The sequence below is a fragment of the Rhynchophorus ferrugineus genome, unplaced genomic scaffold (genome assembly GCF_030347505.1).
Source record: "Rhynchophorus ferrugineus isolate W39M unplaced genomic scaffold, kcgeb_rfMv2 rfM9, whole genome shotgun sequence".
In the NCBI taxonomy this organism is placed as follows: Eukaryota; Metazoa; Arthropoda; class Insecta; order Coleoptera; family Curculionidae; genus Rhynchophorus; species Rhynchophorus ferrugineus.
In genome coordinates this window covers 13,442,951-13,460,740 of record NW_027472588.1, presented here as the reverse complement: position 1 = coordinate 13,460,740, position 17,790 = coordinate 13,442,951, and the positions used below count along the sequence as shown (strand labels likewise).

The following is a 17,790-nucleotide window of genomic DNA, read 5'->3' as shown; positions in this document are numbered from 1 at the left end:
AAAGAAGTAAAATCAATAGGACTAATGATAATGACAACAAGATAATGTAGAAAAGGCGCTTCAGTCAATAACATGAGTAATAAATTAATATTCTGGTCTGGTACTCGCTATTGCTGCTCTTTTTGCAACCATATATCATTCAGTTTGTTCAATTCAGGTCAACAGATATCCACAGTTACAGGTTCGTTCTGTTTCAGCAGCTCGTAATAAATAACAATACCTTAATCATACACCTAAGCTGTTAGTCTTTGAAATTATTTGATCTTCCAGGCGGTTCTATGTCATTGACATCAACATCACCACTTTTGAATCTTTGAAACCAAAACCAACAATTAGGAAATGATGGAGTAACATCACCATTACTTTTGAAAAAGGATAGACCCAAATTAAGAACAATAATGAATGAGGGAAATACAATTTTGAGCGTTCCATGGTTAGAGTCTCTATACACTCAATAATACTAAATTGAAAATAGTTATTTTATGTGGACGAATGGTAAAACCGTCGAATGTAACAGTTCCTTACATTGATTCTTCGCAGTTTCACAATTAGAAATCGGTGATCAAAATACATGCAAGCTACCAATTTTGATGCCCACCTTCTGAACATCACCTCACATTGCAATTTTTAATACATATTTCAAATGTAGGTCATGAAATGTACAAGAACTCCTCTATAACAATTTTCTCTCTATATTGATATAAGGAAAGGTAAAAAATCTGCATTTATATAGATAGTAATTAACTTTATTGCGATTAAGCATCTAATATATAATTAACTTTTTTTCGATATAATAACGTTCTAAAAAACTGTATCAATTTTCTTGAGATGTTAATTTATTCCTAAACTACTACGAGCCTTTTGAGTAAACGGCGCAAAATATTCATAAAAAGGTATGAAATTGCGTGTTTCAATTTTATCTATTTGTAGTAATCAGTGGTACTGTAAAGCGGAAACTATTTAGCTAAAGGTTGGTCTTCTTTTTAGTAATAATAAGTTGTTATTAATCAGTTGGTAGGAGTCAGAATCATGACCCAGCATAAATGTAACATCTGGTTAATTGGGAATAATGGGAACAACCGCGCGAGCTTGTAAATATGCCGTTCAGATAATGCATCTAAATTTTCGTTATGGAGCAATTTTTAATTTAAATGGAGCGCTGAAAAATATGAACTTTACAAGCTGTAAAACTGAAAATGTGTTAAAATGTCGATTAAAATTAAATATGTAAATTTTGCTGCTAACAATGGTTATTTTTAGCATACTTAATTGAAGATGTAATAATAATGAAACTGTTTTCTTGTAGACTTAGACAACTTAATATTTATTATCTCACTATAGATAATGTATTCATTAATTATTGTAATTAATAATTTTGAAAGTCCTCTGAAAATAGGATAACTGAAACATATAACAAACATAACTGAAATATCAGGGATTTTAATATAAACCAACTAGGGTTTATCTGGATTTTTTGTGACGAGTTATCAACTTGGAAATATCACCTGTTGTATTGCAAATTCTTGTCACACAGAATTACAAACATAAATTTTAACTGATAATGAAGCCGCCACTATAGCATTGGCCGCAGGGAAATCGGTAATTTTATTACATTTTTTTAACCATAATGATAAATGTTGATAACGGCTAGACTGACTCTGTGTAAATGTATCATGTCTGCCTTACAAATAAAGAAATATTAAATAAATTTAGAATAATTATTAGCGGTAACAGCTGTGAACAAGAATGAAAGAGAAAAGTAAGCTATAAACCTCTTTTAGTTCAACCCTAGACAAGTTACAAATAACACTACTAGAATTAAATCCACATGTTTTTTAGTTACCCCTAACCCTCAAAAGATGCGTGTATAAATTTGTCAGCTGTCGGATAATTAGTTTGTGAATTATAGCATTTTGAGTGAAGCAACTTTTGTTATTGTGAACAAAATGGATAAAAATGAATTTCGCGTGGTTTATGAAGGGAAAAATACAGTTGAAGCAAAAGTCCGGATACTGCCTCAGGAAAATCAACCATCAAGGATTGATATGTTAAGTTTAGACGTGGTTTAAATGAGTACCGAAGACGGTGAACGCAGTGGAGACCCAACAGAGGTAGTTACCGAAGAAAACATTTAAAAAGTCCACAAAATGATTTTGAATGACCGTAAATTGAAATTGAATGAAATATCAGACACTCTAAGTATATCAACTGAACGCGTACATCATATCATTTACGAATATTTGGGTATGAGAAAGCTCTGTGCAAAGTGGGTGCCGCGTGAGCTCACTTTTGACCAAAAACAACGACGAGTTGATTATTTGGAGCAGTATTTGAAGACGACCAAGCGTAATAAACCCGAGTTTTCGCGTCGATATGTGACAATGGATGACATATGGTTCCATCATTTCACTCCGAATTCCGATCGAGAGTCATCCGAGTGGACTGCACACGATGAACTCGCTCCAAAGCGTGGGAAAACGCAACAGTCGGCTGGCAAGATTAAGGCGTCTGTATTTTGGGATGCGCATTTCATTGACTACCATCAACAGCGACTACTACATAGCGTTATTGGACCGTTTGAAAAACGATATCGCCGAAAACCGCCGCATTTGAAGAAAAAGAGCTGCTTCACCAAGACAATGCACCGTGTCACAAGTCAGTGAAAATATGGCAAAAATCCATGAATTCGGCTTCAATTTGCTTGAAGGGAATCATGTTAAATTAAAAAAACTAATTTTGCCAAGAAAATGTGTTTACTATGGTAGACCGGGGACTTTTCAATTGACCTGTTATATGCCAGATTTAGATCTGCCAAACTTCTAGCTATCCCTTATACTGAAAAACTACTTTGAGGACACCGTTTTGAGACTCTTGAAGATATTAATAGCAAATATAAGGCTTTAAGGAAAAAAACGTTGGAACAAATATATAAATTTGAGCTTTATTTCAAAAGTCTCACTATTGTTGAAAGCGTTAGTATTTTCCTTGGCCTACAATATCAGCTAGTGACTAAAAATCAGAGAATTACCGCACAATATTTTTGTTTTACACCATAAAATTATTATCCAAACATGTTGACCTAATAGTCATCGAGGCAATAAAAGTGCCTTGGCATAAATAATATTTTTTTACAACAGTTACCAACTACGCCAGGAATAAAGAAATTAATTTAAGCAAATTTAAACATTCATTGTTTTGCATTTTTATGGTAAAATAAATGATTCCGATAAAATAGATGAACAAACCGTAGTAACGTAATGTTCGACCTTGTGATACAATGATAATTTAAAATCGATTTTTTATCGATTTATATTATATTTTTTTATATATAGGTATGCAAGATTTTAATTTTATAGGAAGACTTAGCTGTGCATAGAGTCGCTGAAATTGCACCAATAATTGATGTTAACCATATGGTTTTGAAATAACAAAATGTTTAAATGTTAGTATCTAAGCAATATATAAGCAAGAATGTTCGGAAACATTTAGGTCTTAATATTATATCATATAAATATAATATCATGTTAGACGAAAAGCATAACACATTAGAACCAAAATAAAACAACTATACTGGTTAGTCGGAAGATATTCTGTTAGACGAAAAATAAAACACATTAGAACCAAAACAAAACAACGTTACGATCTTGATCTAAAATCAAAGAGATTGATTTATCAGACAATCATAAAGCAAATTTGGATCTATGGAGTGCAAATATGGGGCTGCACAAAAAATTTAAATCAACTAGTCATCCCACGCTGTCAAAATAAAATTTTTCGATTAATTACCAATGCCTATCGCTACATAACCAATGAAGAACTGCACGATGACCTGGAAATCAAATGGATTTGCGAAGTTTTCCAAGATTTCGCCTTGAAACGCGAAAGAAGATTACTAAATGATACTAACGTGGAAGCAATACAACTAGTGGACAACACGCAGGATATCAGAAGATTGAAGTGAACCAAACCATAGGAACTTATATAAATTGTATACCTTTAGTGTAAACTATAGCTTAAATTATAATGATTTTATAACTGAGGAATATATATTGATTTATTTATATCGCACTCGTCTTGCTTGTGATTTAATGCAAGTACAAATGAAATGTAGTAATAAATTAAATTATAATTAAGATTATACTAAGTATATCTAATAAAGATATTATGAAAAAAAAATATATCGCATTACGGTCTCCAAGAACCAGTAAGTCAAACAGACCATCCACAACGTAGCACTATTTGGTGTGGATTTTGGACTCTTGGGTATCTTTGGATATTACTTTGTGAAAAATGAGGCATGGTGCTCGATAATGCCACGTAATAACCTATTATTTCTCTCTATTTGATATTTATTGGAGGACTCGTAGTTTCAACATGCCATACAACCAGTTAAATAATTAAGTTACTACATGATATATTCCTTGTTATATACCCTGTCGCTTCGGTACACATAATTGGTCATCATGCCACTTAACACTACTTGAATCTTCGGGAGTTATTTGTTTGAAGTCGAAAGCATCCATAACTGCTAATCTTCAATGCTAATCCATACATTGCGATAAAATATAAAGGAGATAAACAAAATAATATAAACAGCATACATTATAATACATCTTAGTTAACATACTAAGTTATATTTCAGTATATTATACGCTCATTTAGTGTATCATAAATGAAGAGGCATAGTGTAAACCTACAGTTAACTGACAGAAATCGACAAACGCAAAAAAGGGTTGAAACTGCTTTTTTAACTTTTTTGACTTTTTTAACCCTCTTAAGCGCTGCGAAAAAAGTGGTACAACGTTCATAAAACTTGAACACTTGATTATTGGAAGAATATAGTACGATGAATCATCATTTACATTATTTCCTACAAACGGTCGGGTTTATATATCGAAAACCCCAAATGAAAGCTACGATCCGGCCTGTCCGTTTCATACAGTCAAGCATGAGAAGTTTCGTTATGACTATGAAGGCTCGACACCTTATTAATAAATAAACAAATATCGTATATATGTCAAGTGTTCATATTATTTTGTCCATCACCAGTCCAAATTTTTATTACATGAATAAGTCAGTATTATATTTGTTATTTAATTTTATACGATCGTACCCTCACTTACCCGAATATTACAATAATTCGCTTAACAATCCGGCAAATCCTTTTATTAAATTAGTATTTTAACGTATTATTAAAATAATGAATAACTACACAATTATTCGGTTCGACAAAACAACGATAGCGATATTGTTACGAACAACAATCGACACGCATTGCAGACCGGCTTTTAACAAACTGACGGTATTGGATCGAATTTTTACAATTACAGTTAAAAATGGTGTTGTTTTTTTAACTTCTTTTTGTCTGTTTTCAAAATCCAATTAACCACGGACAAATCCACCATTACCTATTGATGAATAACGTTATACAAGAGCAGTTCTCCGTTTTGCCGGCCATTGCGAACCGGACTGGACCGCAGCATCTTAAACGACTATAACCAATTGCGCTTAATTACTTTTAATTTCAAGGTTTAATTGAGCAGTTCGCGCGAAATGCCACAATCATCAGCGAAATTTTTTCGTCTTTATTGCAAATATCGTAGAGGTAACTTTTTTCAATGTCAAAAATATTTTAATTACTATTTAGTTCATACAAGACAGCAAGAGACATTAATTAATACAATAAACTTAAATTATAAAGTACCTATCATATATAAATAACAATAATTTTAAAAAACCCGTAAATATACAATAAATTATAATACATAATTATAATAAGTTAATTCAACAATTATAAACAAGTGAGAAGATATATTCATAATTAATTAAGTAAAGTAATAACTAACAATGTTAATTAATTAATATAAAGATAAATATAAAATAATGAATATTTATTACAGACAGGATTAATAAGAATTCCAGCGAATTAATTAAATTTTTGTTATTATTTAATTAAATTATTGTAATTAGTGTATTATAGTATCATATCATATATAATATGCATAATTAATTACTTATCATGTATAAAATTCTAAATGATGAATATTTAATTTAATAAATTATTAATTTAAAACGAACTATAAGGAACAAGTTGCAATTTATAGTGTTAATAATAATTAATTGATACTAGTGTGTTCAATTCTCAACTGTTAGATGTACTTTTTTTATTAATTTTATATACAGCTATGGCAAATATTAAAATACAACTATTAGGCACTATTCCGGGAAAAAAATAAACACGGAACATATATGACAGTAATGTCAGACAACACCATAGATTTAACTAAATCCCATATCTCCTGTCATGTCCCTTATACTTAAAATTATTTAAACTAAACCATTTTTATAATAAGAGCCTTCGATTTTATAAAAATATACCAAAGAACCCAATAACACCTGACCATGTCACGTTATAACAAAACATGTGCTTCGTTTATTTTTAATCGCAGTTCCTAAGAGGGATTTCTCGACTCTTTATAGCATTATAAGCGAAATAGATCATTAATATTCCGATGAGTTTAGTAATATGTCAATATTGTCAATTAAAATAAAATATTTTTAACAAAAAAATTTAACCAACTTCGGACTTTCGGACTTCGGAACCCAAACAGTAATATTAATTTAGAATTGTTTTGTTGGTAATTTATTTTTTTGTATATGACACAAAATTATATTATTATTTTTTTATTCTTGGGTTCGGCAGCCACAGTAGGTATTAAGCAAAATTCTCTGTATATGCTAGAATATAAAATATGTGTAGTAGATAGGTTAAATAAGGCTGTTGTTTATTTTTATGTAGTTATTACAACGGTTATCATATACATATTTCATTTTAAAATATTTTTTGTGTTAAAAATCTAAGTTTGATTATTTTTAAATTTTTAGTGAGTTCCTTATTTACTTTTTGAAGTCGGTTCAATTTTTTTGTAAAAAATATTTTATTTTTCTCTTTTTAGTGTTAAATATTTACTCAATAAATTACGCAATTATTTTATTTAATATTACAATGGATAGACCAAGTAAAGATACAGCCTGTATGAGGAAAATAGGAATAAAGAAACAATGGTTGAAAATAAGGCGCACTTCAGGTCCCGGGTTCGAACCCGCGACCTCCGTTTGGAAGCTATATGCTTTAACCATTACACCACAGAAGCAGTTGTCTACAATATTTCATACTTATTAAGCAAATTAAATGGCTTTTGCACTGAACGGCTTCCGATCCATTTCCGTCACATTAACTCAGCAATAACATTATAAAGCAATAACCCAAACATCTGAGTATTTTAGATAAAAAATATGTGAAAATTTTGTACGTCCCTTGATTAGGAATATATATATATATATATAGCCGAACATAGAACCTCCTCCTTTTTGGAAGTCGGTTAAAAATATATAACTTCATAAATTTTAAAAACATTACTAACCAAATTCATTATAGATCTTCACGATTTATTATTTGTATAAATAAGTTGCTACAACAAATTCCTTGTCCGGCCTACGAATTCAAAATAAAAATATTTCAAAAGCATTAGACCTTTGATAATCACTACATAGTATAAAACAAAGTCGCCTTTTCTGTCCCTATATCTCTATGTGCGCTTAAATCTTTAAAACTACGCAACGGATTTTGATGCGGTTTTTTTCAATAGATAAAGTGATTCAAGAGGAAGGTTTATATGTATAATACATGCATAATATACTAAGGCAACATTGCTAATTTTAAAGGTTTCTAACGTGATGTCGTAAATTAACCTATTTTTTAGGCTTATTTAGCAATTAGCAAAAACGCTGCCTAACCCTACGAGTTAGATCAAATTAATGTACTACAGTATTGTACACCATAAAAAGGTCTACAAAAAAGTCCGCGATGGTATATGTTTATCTTTTAGGGATAACCCACATTAACCATTTTTATTGTTTACTTTTTACGTGAGAAAATGGCTTATTTACGAAGCTATTTTAAGCAATACGGCATTAATCCTTATCGAATTAAGTACCTTAAATACAGTGTGCAATTAATATAGATCAATATGGTTCCTTACAGCATGTAAATTAAACAAATATTTTCGGAGATATTACAAATTTAAAATTTGCGTTTAAAAATGTGTAATGTAATAAAAATTGTATGAATTTAGATATTCCAAAGATAGCAGGAAATCTTCATAGTAAGTATAGGGGAAGAGGAATTGTTTTACTCCAAATTTAATACGTGCAGGCGAAGGGCAGTAATGAATGAACCAAAAATACTGGATCGATTTTAATCATGTTTTCATTGAGTGACATAGGCATATATATTTTATACCCGTGCAAAGTCGGAGCGGGCCGCTATGTTTTTATATACAACGTTCATATTTTTTCTGTAGTGTATTTAATTTAGGGTCGCTAGTTCACTTATAATTAAATTAAATTTTACAGCTTGTTCGGTTCAGTACAATCAACATAATCCGTAGTTTCGAGATTTCATTTAAGATGAATTAAGACTGGAGACTTTTCAGACTGTATCTTATATTACAAGAAAACATTAATACCATATGTGGTAATGGTCTCAAAATTGGTCTAAACAAACTTACCTTGTTCCCATACCAAATAACGGTTCGAAGTAAAAATGCTCATTAACCTTGTTATTAATAAGAAAACAAGAGTAAATATGTAGGACTGGTTAAAAGAACAAGTTCTTTTTTTTTAATGCAAATAGAACCCAATTTACTTTATAGCTAACCGGAGCTACTTTATAACTCTGAAAAGAAGCCAATAAAACACTAATAATAAATTGTCTTTATATCCGACTATCTGGAGGTTTGTTATTTCTTTTAACGGCAGGATTTGTGCCACTTCACATAAATCAGACTTAACGGTACGTAAATAAATTTCCGATTAGTGAGAAAATTGAACTCGATGATGCAACATATCAAACTTAATACACAAGTTAGGGGTAATATGGAGTTGGAGAGGATTGGAAAAGGTCGTGGGTATTTAACGTTGACGTTTTTACATTCAAAGGTGAGAATGAATTTGTTTAACATGCGACGTTGGTTCGCTGTTGTTGAATAATTATCATTAACTCAAAATGGGTAAAGTAGGGATGCAGGAAAAAATATTGATATTTTTGGTAAATGTAAATATTACTCTAAAATAGTTGGAAAAAATATATATTTTTCAGGCTAATATTTCACTATTTCTATTTTTTCTTAAGAATATCGATATTTTTTAAAATATCGATATATCCAAATATCGATATTTTTAAAAGATCGATATATCCATATATCGATATTTTTAAAATATTGATATATCCAAATATCGATATTTTTTCGGTGGCCAACACCCCTAGTGTAAAGTATATTACTGGATATAAAATACATCGATTAGATAGATACATGGTGATTGATATAAAATATATACAAAAAATCAAACCGTACAATGCTCGTAATGTTATGCTTTCGTAAACATAATTTGGCCATTTTGTATATTTAGTAAATCAAACCAATAAATGCGAAAAATATATAAAATGGTAAAATGAAGGAAGGTTGGGAATAAAGTGATTAAATTTTGTTATTGTTTTTATGTTTTCGTTTTATATTTGACTGATGATCTTTTGTCACATTTCAATCGTAATTATGTCGCTGTAGTCAGGCTAAATCTTGGATAACTTCGTAAATCTATTTGATTTTTAGGTCATCAAGTAGTACTGCGTTAGCTACATAGCCCATTGGTAATTAATAGAAAAAATTCACTTGGATTAATAGTTGATTTGATGGTTTAGTCTTACAGACTATACAGTATATCTTTGATTTTGAGTCTGCTTAGCTCTGTTTTTTTTTGTCTAACGCAGGACGATTAGGATTAATCATATCTTTAACATCGAAAATGTGCTTGAGAGTTGGCATTGGGGCTCACTAAAATACTCATCGCTATAAACACGGCACAATAGAGCCTGATGGAAAATTTGCCAGTGAAATATGTGAATGATAAAATTTACCCAGAATATACACTGCCTCAGTAGTATTGATCGCAAAACAAGACTTTTAGATACTTATATACACAGACAGTTATTTAATAGCAATAAATATACTAAATATAATAAAAATGCACTAAAATTAAATAATTATATTAAATAAAAAGTAATATAAAAAACATAAAAAACAGATGATTATTAATATGGATGTTATGTTTACAAAACGCGTCACATATAAAACAAATATTTACATCCAAATGGCCAGCCATTATGAGTAATGGTCAAGATTTAGTATTAATAAAATTCAACAAAGTGTCACAATAAACATTTAATTGTAACGTAGTTACGAAAGTGTGCTGTCATACCAGAGCCAACACACCCACAGACAGATATATTGTATTGCCTAAAACGTTAAGTTTGCCTTAAAAACCATTATTTTCGGTGACAATACAATCTATTTGGAGGAAAACATCTTAGCAGTAGTTAGTTCAGTTCAAAATAATTTTTATTTTCAAAGTAAGATTATTTCGTACATGTAGATTCGTTATGCTTATTATAATTTAATATTGAAACTAATTTCTTATTGGTTTACCCAGAAAACAATTGAGCTGCCGCAAAACATGTTTTTGGTTTTACTATTTTTCTTAATTCAAAAAATTATAGTGTTTTTTACTACATAATAATACAGAATTGTATTATACAGCAGGCTATTGTTCCTTTCAACAATGTTCTTGCAAAACAACTATTGTTTACCACGGTTTTAGCACGCTTTATGTGGTTAAAGAACACATAAAAATACTTTATCACATTTATCGAAGAATTTTTACTAAGAGTTCATTATTTTGTTACAAAAAAGGTGTTTAAGGTCATTATATTTCAATTATGCACTAAAAAGGCTATTGATTCATAAAACAATTATTATAATATTAAATATCACAATAATATGTTTACACAAAATATCGAGGTTAATAATATAATATAATAAATGATTATATCAAAAATAATATAATTAATTATAATGTATGAATTATATTAAGTTAATAATATTAATAAAATAAATTCAAAACCGCCGATTTACATGAGATGGCACCAAGAGCCTCTTGAAACTGAAAAGAAGTTTGAAGACGTGGAATTGAAAGTGTTTCTCGGCTAAGATTGTTGCCAAACTCAACAAGAATCACTTCTCCATTCATCAAAGTTTACGCAATTAGCCATTTTCCATCGATTAAAAGGCCTAGGAATTACTCAAAATGAAGCACTTGTGAATTAAATCCACTTCTTGTTCATTAATTTGAATCAATTAAAATAAATCAACCTCTGAACATCGTTTTCCCTCATGTCAGCAACTGCTCCAACGGCAGAAAAAAAAGTATTACATTGCATAGTTACTGGAGACGAAAAGTGGAGATATTATGGCAATATCAAGGAAGAGAATCATGAAAATACCAGGCCACTTTTCCACATCCAAGACAAATCCAAATATCCATGGTACGAAGGTCTTGTTATATATCTGCTGAGATCAATTATGTGTAGTATACCACAAGATGCTAAAACCGAAAGAAACGATTACATGAGCATGCCAACATATTATTCAGTCCTGTGTCACAACATATTTATTAATAGAAACAGAAAAAAACATCATTCAAAAAATAATAATTTATACAATTTGTCTTAATAGAACCGTGAATTTTCAAAAAAGATGCTAAAAAATCATCAATTCAGTTCACATTAATCATCATAGTAAGCCTACGAAGAGAAAAAAGATTTCTCAGCTATATTCTTTGACGTAGTGCAAGCCTTCGATAAAGTCTGATATAAAAACTCATGTATAAATTTCGTACAATGTTACGGAAACAATAAGTTGAAATCTTAAATTGCTATATGTCAGCCAGGATGTTTACGACTTCAAGAAGAAGCTTACCCAGCAATAAAAAAAATAGAAGCAGGTGTACTACAAGGCAGTGTTTTAAGTGCTGCTCTTCTGGCTTCATTGCTGATGATACTGCGATACTTACTATTGGGGACAATAGCGAAGAATCAACCAGAAAAAAAGCAAGACGGAAGTAATAACATAAATAAGTGGACCTAGATATGAAGAATAAAAGTCAACGAGAGTAAATTAGTGCATATTAAAGTCATCTACAACCAAACTGTTCATATATCAATAAATATGAATAGTACCATCATCTCATATAGTAACGAATGAATGAATGAATCTTGACAGAAAGCTTTGTTAGAAGGATCATATTAAAAAGAATAAAAAACAACTGGAGTTGAAAGATAAAAGAATGTATTGGTTACTTAGAAAAAGAAAATCCAAATTATCCGTACATTATAAGTTGCTGCTGAACAAGCAGATACAAAAACTTACAAAATGCAGTTATGTTCTGCGAGAAGTAATATCAATATAATATAAGAATTATGGATGCACCCAAGTGCTACAGGAACAATAACACTGTGTGATACAATCCTTTAACATAAATAGGATTACGTGTTTTGAATTCCTTATTCCATTGTTAAAAACATTTTCTATTGATATGGTTGCCTAAAACATCACGTTCCTTAATAATAGTGTGAATAGTATTTGCGCTTAAAAGTTGTACCACTCCACAACCAAGAAACGTATGAAAACATGAAACTGATTTTAGACATAATCATACAACTGGAAAATAATATAACAACAATATACAAATCGAAAGTTTGCGCAGATTTAGAAGTTGTTGCTATATTGCATGGACTACAAGGATGTTTCACGAAATATAGTTGTTCTCTCTGTTTGTGGGACAGTAGAGACGGTAACACTAAGACACATTATGAAGCTAAAGATTGGCCAAAACGAACTGACTTTGTTAGTGGTAAATCAAACGTTAAATATGAACCTCTTGTTCCACAAGAAAATGTGATTTTTCCACTATACATACATATAAAATTTGGTTTAATGAAAAATTTTGACGAGTGTTTGTTCGTGAACGCTTTCACCAGGATATAAAACAGATATAATAGCATTATCAAGTATGATGGATTGTTAAAATGTTAGCAGATTACTGCTGGTTTGTAATGAAAGAGGATTAGTTAATAGGAGGAAAAGTTAATATTTCGCCATTTTCTTCAAACACAACCATTCACATGATAAATTGTGGTTTTGAGCGTTTAGGATATTTTTGACGCAATTTCCGCTGAGTGGCAATAATGGAAAAATTATTTTCAATAAATATTGTCACTATTTTTGCTCGTTCTTGTGGCGTATATTTGTCCATAATAAAATTGGACGTCTACATAACACAATGGTTAAAGCGAAACTGAGCTAAACATCACAAAACCAAGATGGTGCGCAATCAAAATGGTAGGTTGGTCTTTTGCCCCACTTTTTTGATTCATTGTGTATTTGTAAATATATATTAAATTTTTTTATAAAATTATTAATACAAATAAATAAATATTACTGTCCATATTTATTTATACTACTTTAATTTATCATAACTTTAAAATGACACGTGTTATAAAAGTTTTTTACGAAAAAAACATTGTGACACAGTGTTATTTACCCCAAGACCTTCGATTTCCAACTGTCATAGAGAAAATTAAGAGATTCGCAACAAGACACGAGAAAAGACTCCAATCCCATATAAACACCAAAATGCAGCAAATAAACACTGGAATAGGACGCAGACTTAAGAGACTCAAACCGTATGATCTTATATAGTTATGTAGTGAAGTGCACCTAATGGTAAAAACACTGAAAAGTGCTAGTTACTTAATTTTATTAGAGACTTTAGAAGAGAGAAGGCCAACGAGTCTTCCTAGATAAGTACCTACTTTTAAGACACTGTAGAAACAAATTGTAAGTTGGTAGGCAACAACTAATAATAATATATTAATAAATAAAATTAAAAAATCACTAAGACTGAAGAGGAAATAAATTATATGAAATTAATTTCAAGCCTCATTAAAAATAACATGGTTACTAAAGCCCAAACCAACTATAATTTATTTCAAGCTATTTAACAAATGAATCTCTTTAAACACAGAAAAAACTGTTATCACCGATGACACCCCCAAGTAGTTTAGGTAGAAAATAAAGATCCGGCAACATCGCGCGTGAACTGATAGAGCAGCTGTCTTTTTTTCACGCCGATGAGGTAAAAATAGACCAGCGGACCCCAACCAGGGGTTTTCGGGCCGAACACGAGAGGATATCTGGCCTAAATGGTATGCTATTAAATATGATTCCGTAAGTTCATCAATCATGCAAAATGTAATCGAGCTATAGTTATTTTTGAACGTATTATGTAAAGATATTACCGGTTAAGAATTAAATAACGCCGACTCGTTGTGTTCAAGGTCATAAGTGTGTTGTTGAAAACGGAATATTACACGAGCGTGCATTCGAATATCAGATTTGCTTAACATAAATCGAGAGTCAACCTCGTGTGCAACATCGTAAATAAATAAAAATATTTAAAAACAAGGCATATTTGCGACAATAACAGATATAAATCCATTTCTAAAGAAGATAATTAATCATATCTCCGAATATTCATATAAAAATAAAGTCGACCATTTCGGCAAAGATTTAATGAGCCCTTCTAGAGCAATTTTCACGGACCTTGTATCCCAGTTCCTGAAAATATCCCTGCTAATCATGGTATTTAAACATAAAGCCTTTTACTGGTATTTTTAACGAAAACCTTCAATAGAACATCTGCGTTTTCTTATTGATAATTAGTATTTGTTGACACTCAACTTGTTAGAACTCAGACAGTATGAATTTGTGCTTTTCATGTCAACACAGTATCGGAAGTAACAAAATATTTAGTGAATACACGCTGCAAACCCTAACACCATTATTCTTAAATATGCTTAAAATAAATTAGCTATACACTTTAGGTCGTGTACATAGTATGAAATAAAACAAGACTATTATTAAACATCTAGCATGCGATAAAATATATATATATATATATATATATATATATATATATATATATAACGTAATGTTTTATACAAATTAGGACGTTTTTAACACAGCTTCTTAATCACAGTTATAGTTATAATACAACGGTATAGACTATAACATCACATTATTCAGTTCAAAATCAACGTAATACTATCTTAATGTTAAAGAAAAATACAACAGTATCGAATTTTTTGTTTTAATATATATTCTGAAATTATAACAAAAATTCAAATATATAAAACAGCATTGAAAATCTATTTAAAAAAATCGATGTTTTATCTCAAATGTAGCTTCACGAAAATTGATTTATGGGATGTTAATATATCAAGTAAATATCATAACAATAAACCATACATAACACAAATTAAAAAAATCTTTTTAGTAGGTCGATAAATTACCAGGTATTTAAATTTAAGTAAATTGCTCCTTATTTAGCAACACTGTAGTAAGTTTCCTTTCTAGGAAGCTTTTTCGTGAATATTTCATATATAAATAACTATTTGATCAACATCAATATTTTCATCACAGAAACAGAAAAACAGAGTATATAAGAATATATAGAATATTTGAATGTACAGATATTTAATTTATTGGCAGAACATTTGCGATTTTGACAGATTCTAACCTCTAACTTAGAATCAAATCAACACTGCCAATCACGGTATTTAAACACATTTTTGAATTTCAATAAATTTAATAAAAGGCTTAAACGAAAACCTTCAAAAATATAACACATCTAACTCAACTATCGGGTCTCCATAGAACATCTGTGATTTTTTATTATTAATTAGTATTTGTTGACAGTCAGCGTATTAAAATTCAGACAGTATGAATTCGTACTTTTCGAGGTCAATATAATATCCTAAGAAACAAAGTATTTAGTGAACACACGTTGCAAACCCTAACACCATAACTCTTTAAATATGCTTAAAATAAATCAGCCACATACACTTTACGTCGTGTACATAGTAAGAAATAAAACAAAACTATTAATAGACAGCTATTAGTAAACTATTAATAGATAGGAAGACATACAGTTTTACGTAATGTTTTATGCAAATTAGAGCATTTTTAATAGAGCTTCTTAATTACTTATCTAAACAGTCAAGATATACCGAGTTTAGACTAAAACATCTCAGTATTCAGATCAAGGTCAACATAATAATGGCCTAATATATTTAAAGAAATACAGCTTTACGTGTTTTTTTTACGTAATATTGTTATATTTTTAAGTATAACTCTAAAACTTTAAGGAATATTCAAACCTATAAAAAAACATTGAAAACCCATAAATAAAAAGCGATGTTATACCATATAACAATATAATGTTTACAATTAACGTTAATTATAATGTATTGTTTTTTTCAACTATTTAAAACTATTCGGGCAAAAACACTTAAAGACAAAAAAATATAATTGAAAGAATTGAAAATTGAAAATATTTTTTATATAAATGTTTCATCAACATTAACATTATATGTTGTAAAAAAAAGAATACATAAAAATATACGGAATATTTCATAAGTACAGAGATTTATTTTAGTTTTAGAACACTTGACTAAACACAGTTGCTTCTGGAGGTTACGAGCCAATACAAAGAACAAAATCGTATCAGTGTAGCTACTATAAACTGACAAAACAATAACAAACCAAAACACTACTGAGGCTGAAAAAAAAATTAGTTTATTAAATTGATGGTATTTTGTTTACAAATCGCGAAATATTTATAGTTGTGTACATGCATCGAATTCTTTCATTAATTTACGTAAAATTGAGTTAAGGATACTCACCGTAAAAATGAGTATGACAAAAACAACACGGGGACACTGACCATGAAATTTGAATTGGGAACCAAACAACACAATCTATTAATTATTTGAGGTTATCGTTAGAGATTATAACATTTCTTCGTGGTCGAAATGCGGACCGGTGTACGTCACCAGATCGTCCGAGATGATTTGCTAGAATAAGTGGTCACGATCGCTTCACTTACCATCTTGGAAAAGAAATCCTGTCCTGAATGTGACGATGAAAATTAAAGGTGAACCGATGGGGCAGAGTAATCCAAGCATAAACCACTTGACAAACAAATTCACCGTGACGGCGATTTCAACAAAACACTGTTTGGTTAGGTCTCGGATGGTGGCCTTCGCGCGATATTTATGCAGTGACACTGGGTTTTGCGCGATTTCGCTTAACAGCCCTTAATCGAGCCGCCAACGCGTCCGTTTATCGTCGAACAAAAGAAGAACAGAAACAAACGACGCGGGTGATTTTTGTCGTAGACTACGAACGTATCGGATTTTTTGTTTTTCACGGGCGCTGTGTCGTGTTGAACGTGCAGATCGTGAACGTGCAGCTGATCGAGTCGTACTGACGGTACCGAGGTGGTTCTCTCTGCATCGGGTCTCTGCCTCTCTCGTCGAGAATAATAGCGGCCGACGCCGTACGTAGCCTGGGGGCCGCCTTTGTGTCCGAGTCCGATTTTTGCCGGATTCTGCATGGCGAAGGTAAGGACCGACATCGTTCGACACATGGCCGGGACCCCAGGTCTCTTGTATTTGCGGGGTGATCGGGAGGTATTGATGTGCCTGTAGAAGTTATTTCGAAACACATCCCGTGTCTGAGTATCCTGTTGTTAAATTAATATGATAATTTTATGACGGTATTAATTAATATTATTGAAAAAGTTAGATGGGATTAGGGATAGGGACAAGAACAAGTAATCCGGTTTCTTTTTTTCTTCAAATAAATTAGCTTAATCCATAGTTTTTTCATTTAGAAGTTGTCTGGTATTCTAAAGTTTATTTTATTATATATACAAGATTGACAGAATCGAAAATTACTTCAATTAAAAAAGCAACCCTCTAAATTGAATTGG

At 30.7% G+C, this 17,790-nt stretch overlaps 1 protein-coding gene across 3 annotated transcripts in view; it reads right to left on the bottom strand.

The window, feature by feature from the left end:
- The window catches only part of LOC143202292 (uncharacterized), a 157,834-nt gene extending 140,504 nt beyond the window's left edge, over window positions 1-17,330 (bottom strand). The window contains exon 1 of one of the 3 annotated variants that reach the window (XM_076413723.1): window positions 16,903-17,330. The gene's annotated coding sequence lies outside the window, so the exon portion shown is untranslated. Of the gene's footprint in view, window positions 1-16,699; window positions 16,719-16,902 lie in introns of those variants that run through there. The other 2 variants (XM_076413713.1, XM_076413722.1) reach the window with 2 other exon arrangements.
- Window positions 17,331-17,790: the final 460 nt, after the last annotated feature.